Here is a 6,518-nt window from a genome sequence, read left to right as displayed (position 1 = left end):
TATATGTAACTAGTTTTTTACCCGGTATGTTGTGTCGAACAGGTCGGTAAAACTCAGACAGTGGTAAAACTCAAGCGTTGAGCCAGTAAGTTGACGTGAATTCAGTCGGTTTTGGTGGCGTGCGTTATTGTACCGGAATTAAAACCAAATAAAAAATATATAAAATTTGAGGTGGACCAATGTTGTGGTGTCTGTTGGTTAAACTCGAGCTTTGATAAAACCTGACCGTTGAGGCGGTAAGTCTACGGGTATTCGGTTGGTTACCGTCATGTTTGTTATGATACCGGAACTAAAAAAACTGTTGTTTGGTTGGTTTCCGTTATGTTTGTTACGATGACTGAACTAAAAACAAAAATAAAATTTATGGACCTGCTCGAGTCACTTGCGGCACCAAACTTGTTATCTGTAATACAGTAATAATTACAATAAATGTGTATACTATTTAGTTTTTTTAAAGAAAATTTTAGATTTCTATAAAACAATAATTGACACTAGCTTTGTAGTCAAGTTGACTTCCACAATAAGTATGTAGATATAATGTTACAAATTAATAGCAGAATATAAATCAAAGACAAAATAGGGTGAAGTTAAATATATCTTTCTTTGCTCGTTAAACTCTAGGATTGAGATTCGTATAGTATAAAAAAATCCGAAAACAAGTAAAACCATGCATGTTGTCTTCCACATAGACTTGAACCAATAACTAGTCTTCTCTCGCTTTCTTTATGAAGATATTGTTGTCGACATGCCCACGAGTGAACTCATTCTTAAGTAAATGAGTGGACATAGTTGCATACCACACATGTGGAGCTTGGTAAAGTTTGTCAAGCTAGTAAACTTTATACGTATGATCGGGATCTTCAAAGTTGCGTGGTTAACAGACGTACACCTCTTCTGATATCTCGCCATGCAAAAAGGCACTTTTCGCGTCTAATTAATAAACCTTGAATTATTTGTAGGAAAGCAAAAAAGATACGAATCGATTCAAGACAAATAAGCGGGGTATAAACCTGTGTGTAATCAAACCCTTCCTATTGATCGAAGCCTTGAACAACAACCTAGCTTTTTTCCATATACCACCTCACGATCATATTTCTTGTTCTTGTTCGTACCAATTGGATAAACACCCTTGTGATCGAAGATCAAGCAAATTCCGGCTTGCAGTTTTGTCAAACTGATGTAGTTCTTCTTGCATAGCCTCTACCCAGTTGTAGTCCTTAAGAGCCATTGCAACATTCTTTAGTTCAACTTGTGAGATGAAGCAAGTGTATAAACACTCGTCCCCAACACCAAGATGAGTTGATCACTAATTATATTTTCTTTCATATGATCCTAGTGAATTTCGAGTGTACGTAGGAGTTGCATCAACAGGCAGAGTCTTATCCACATTGGTTAAGGTGTCCAAGAACCTTGGATCAAATGTAGTACCATACTCTTCTGCAGAGACGTCTGCATTAGAGTCATGAAAGTCTTCATATTTCTAATTACTTCCATTGGCCAGAGCGTCTTGCACATTTGAGTTGCTAAGACTACTTGGGCCATAATCAGATGGAGATGAAGTTTCTACAAGAATAGGTGATGGAGGAACTGCTTCACTTTTAGTCAATCTAGATGCATCATGAAAAACATTATCATCAAAATCTCCACTAGGTAGCCCTGTATTTAGTGGCAAAGCTTGGACATACACGTCGAGGGACCAGACTCAATATGTATAAAAAAGTACATAAACTTGAGGTGGGTGGCTCAAAATTTCGGTCGGAAACGAGTAAATTTACATTATGTATAAAACTTATCGGCCGAAAAAGGATATATTTACCCTATCGAGCGAAAAACAGAGGGGGTTGGGCTCAAATTTCGGTTGGAAACGGGTAAATTTACACTATGTATAAAAATTCTTGACCGAAAAAGAATAAATTTACACCACCGAGCAAAAAATGGAGGGGGGCGAGGCCATCCCTGCCCCAACTAAGCTACGCCATTGCCTGTGTTCTTAAACAAACCATCATAATTAAGTAACCTATAGGGGCTAATACGAAACTTAGGAATTATATACTTGCTGCAATTAACATGATACGCTTCATCAAATTTACCAGACGGCTTACTAAAATTCGTTTGTTTGGTGAGCGGGATGAATATCAAAAGAAGTAGCCTTCAACAGCTATCTCACAAATTAAGTCGTCGGTCCCACACAAGTAAGATTGTGCAAAGGCATCCAAAAGGTTCAAAGTGAAATATATTAGGCTTCCGATTGTTAAAAGGTTTATTATACCAACCGAATTTACGATAACTCGCCACTGCAACTCTCGAGTTTTACCGACTGAATTCATCACGCAACGCGAGGTTAAATAACTAGTTGTTGTTATTATTATTATTTTAAAGCTCCTTTTCGCATTAAACCTAAAAAAATAAACTCGAAGTAATCGTCACATGGAAATAACAATCATAAAATGGATAATTTGAATACGTTAAATATGTGATACAAACCATCCCATAAGAATTCTTCAATTTCTACCGTGAACGCTTGCTCCTCCTTCTTAACATCGATTGCACGATTGACCCATGCCTCATGAGCTTGTAGAGAGCCCATGAGTTGATCAAACGACAATTGTTGCGACCACATGGTCCCACCTAGACAACAAATTATGTGATACCTTCTCCATACCAGTTGATCGAATACTTCTTACGCACATTTGTCGTTCATAATCGTCAATACTTTGGACAGAAACTCGCAAATGCCCTCAATTTTTTTAATCTTATTAGTTTTTAATTATCTTCGCAACACCTTCATCTTAACAGTCAGGACCTTCAAATCACCCTAGAAATCGAGTTAATAAAGAGTCTAGAATTGCTTCGAAGTCGACACACAACAATGTGAGAGAAGGCACTTCGTGCACAACTTGTTGGAATATTGGATCAATGTAATCTTCGTATTGGTGTCTCTAGATATTTTTCCAGGTGTTTCAAGTTACACTATCTTTTCTCTTATGTTGCTCGAATATATTTTTACTTTTACATTATAATTAAATTCTGTAACAGTAAAAAAAAACTACTGTTGGTTAAGTCTCACTTGGGAGTATTCACACCATCCTCAATGATAAAGTTAAGGTTTTATCTTATATCACCATCTTTAGTTCGACTTTTCAAACAATATATTACTAGGTATGTTTGTTTGTATGTTACCATTTACATTTCAATGTGGTTAACTACACCAATAAGTGAAGAGTATAACATCAATATAAATAAAACTAGTTACATACAATATATAATTGGGTAAATTTCCTATACAAGGAAACTACCCATCCAAATAAAGTATCATGAATTCTTAATAGAGACATGTCACTATAAACCATGTTTATTTATACCCAACAAAAGTTTGATAACAATAAATACATAACTTTAGGCATTATTTCATGAAGCTAAACGTTGCATCAGAAGATTCTTAAGTACGGTATGTAGGAATGGCTAATAAGGGTGTATCTCTTGGGGTAGTTAATCCAAATTTTTCTTTCATGTCCAGGTCGCTTGGTGACATGCCATTTGGTAGCTCCCAATCGAACCAATGAACCATGTTCGAAACCACCAACCCAATGTTTAGTAATCCCAGATTCATTCCTGGACATCCTCTTCTACCGATGCCAAATTGTATAAGCTTAAAATCATGTGCACGGAAGTCAATTTCTTGATCAAGAAATCTCTCAGGAAGAAACTCCTCCCAATTGTCCGACCAAACTTTAGGGTCACGTCCAAATGCCCAATAATTTACAAGAACTCGTGTCTTGTTAGGTATATTATAACCATTGATCACGATGTCCTCCACAGATTGATGAGGAACCAAGAGTGGAGCTACGGGATATAACCGAAAAGTTTCTTTAACTACCATGTTTAAGTACCTTAACTTTGTCAAATCAGCTTCTTTAACAATCAACTTATCCCCAACCATAGTTTTTAACTCTTTTTGCAGCTCCTTCATCACTCTAGGGTGTTTGATAAGAACAGATATAACCCATTCAATGGATGTTTTGGCAGTGTCAATGGCACCAGCTACCATATCTAGTAATATGGCTTTCATTTTTGTTTGTATAGGATAATTCATCATGGGTGTTTGAATTCTCTTGTTGTAGTGATAGCAATATGTCTATGAAGTCCATTTTGTCATGGTTTAAAGACTCGGATGAGTGAATACGTTTTTCATGTTCGTCTATTAAAGTCTCGAACATTTCATCAAGCTCCTTACTTAACGACTTACACCGTTTAGCCAAGCCCTAAACATTTTTTTATCAAGTTACGGTGTTAAATTGGTCATGTGCGGGAGTTGGTGGCTCAAATTACATGAACCCAAATAAGATATGTCCAAATTTCGTCACACACATATGAGAATAAGTGAGACAAATGAATATAGCCGAATCGTCGTTTATTATAACTAATAAAGAAATTTCAAATAACTTAAGAGTAAGAGGTCATGCTGAATACTGAAGAAAACAATTCGCTAAATAATAAACAGGTTTCAAAATTGTTAAATTTTAATTAAGTTGGAAAAGCATCTGCTTTAAGTGTAATCAAGATTGGAATAGGTTTCCTTTGGCACACCTTGTTTTAAAAATGTAAACATCTGTAAAAAAGATACATAGTTCGTTAACTTTAAAGGAAAGCCTTTCTTTAGTAATACACTAATATTAGTGAGAGTGTGAGACAAGAAAACTTAGTTATTATATATTCTTGTCGCTTATTTCTTTTTTTAAAAACAATATTGGTATAAAATACACCATTTTAAGTTGCAACATAAGGCTATGTGTAGTGGAGGGACTACAGATAGGGACGAATTACAACATGTGGCGTCCAGTCAGCAAGGGGTGAGAATTTGTTTTTGGTGTGTAATAGTGTACGTGGGGCTACAAATAGTAATATAATTAATATAATATATATATATATATATTATATGTATATATATAACACACACATATTAATTATTTTATTATTATTATTTTCTTCTTCCAGGCGACAAAATCATCCCGCCCCATTTCGCCCCAAAATCGCCTGGGGGCGGTGTTCATCCCCATAATCGCCCCTGTCGTCCCTCACATTTCGCCCACTATGTTAAGCCTAAACCAGAGTTTTATTTTATAAAACACTAAATGGGTTAACTCAATTCCATTAGCTAGGTCAATTCAAACATGTGTAGTCTCTTTAATTACTACAACCCAAACACGTTACACATTTATAGCTAATTAAGGTGTGCATGTGATAATAGTGTTAAGTGTTAATAGTGTTAGCTTTGTGTAGGATTGATTATGACACCATATATCATAGATGATAGATCATAAGTTTACCTGAAGATCAAACGGAGCAAACATGGGCACGTAGTCAGCCAGATCGAAAGTACCAACTGCTTCCATGCTCTTATCAATTACACTCTTGAAAACAAACCTTTCATCATTTTTCTTGCCAAAAATCATCCTACAAACCATGCCTTCAATCACCGAACTTACCGTTTCCCTCAAGTTCACCGACTTATGCACCTTTGCCGCCACTTTCATCTCCTCCACCATCAGCCCAATCTCCTCCCTTCTCATTCCAGCAAAACCATTAATTTTTGTAGCACTCAATAACTCAAGTGTACAAAACTTTCTTACACTCCGCCAGTATGGTCCGTATTCTGTAAAAGTCATCCCCTTGAGTTCATAAGATAGGTACTTTGCGGCTTCTATTTGAGGACGAGATGCGAAGACAGTGTCATGGGTCCCTAGAAAGAGTTTAGCGGCGTCTGGTGAAGAAACTATCACAAATTGAACTGAGCCGAGACGAAGGGACATGATGGGGCCGTATTTTTGGATAGCTTGTGAAGGGAAAGGTGGGGGTGGCTTCCTAGTAAGTGAAGGCTTCCGATGACCGGTAAAGGAATGGGGCCAGGTGGTAGGTTTTTGTGGTGATATCGACGACGTCGGAGAAAGATACCGGTGAGTACTAGTAGGAGTAATGCAACTGTAATAGGATACATGGTTCTATCTTAGTATAATTATTGGCGTGATGCCCATAACTTATAGTATCTTCATTGAGATTTATAAACAACATTTTTTTCTATTTCTCCGTCACATTTAACAAAATAAACAAAGTAAAGAATGGACCTAGTGAAAGATAATGACAATTAGTCATTAACAACATGAAAAGATTTAATTGGTTATATGAATAATGTTAGTTAAGTAGAAAAACCTAGTATATTCGTATATTAATTTTAATTAGTGTGTATCAAATTAATAAATATGTCAAGTGGTTAGTCCAAGTGTAATGGGGAGAGAAATGGGGCGATTTGGGGCGAGAAAGAGGAGGAACACCGCCCCCCGGGCGAAATGGGCGGTGGCGAGGAAAGTTTGTCGCCGGGGAGAGGAAAATAATATTATTATTATATTACATGTTATGTGTGTATATGTATATGTATATGTATATGTGTATGTGTATGTGTATGTGTATGTATATGTATATGTATATGTATATGTATATGTATATATGTTGTGTGTGATATA

General features: G+C 36.3%; 1 pseudogene; it reads right to left on the bottom strand.

Moving 5' to 3' along the window:
- Window positions 1-3,217: 3,217 nt before the first annotated feature.
- Window positions 3,218-5,995, bottom strand: LOC143593217 (cytochrome P450 CYP736A12-like; annotated as a pseudogene).
- Between the last annotated feature and the right edge of the window lie 523 nt (window positions 5,996-6,518).

This window comes from Bidens hawaiensis, unplaced genomic scaffold, assembly GCF_021521415.1.
Source record: "Bidens hawaiensis isolate Kalapana, Puna unplaced genomic scaffold, B.hawaiensis_p1.1 tig00041837_1, whole genome shotgun sequence".
Taxonomy (NCBI): domain Eukaryota; kingdom Viridiplantae; phylum Streptophyta; class Magnoliopsida; order Asterales; family Asteraceae; genus Bidens; species Bidens hawaiensis.
Note: the sequence above shows the minus strand (reverse complement) of the source record. Positions and strands in the feature narration are given on the sequence as shown.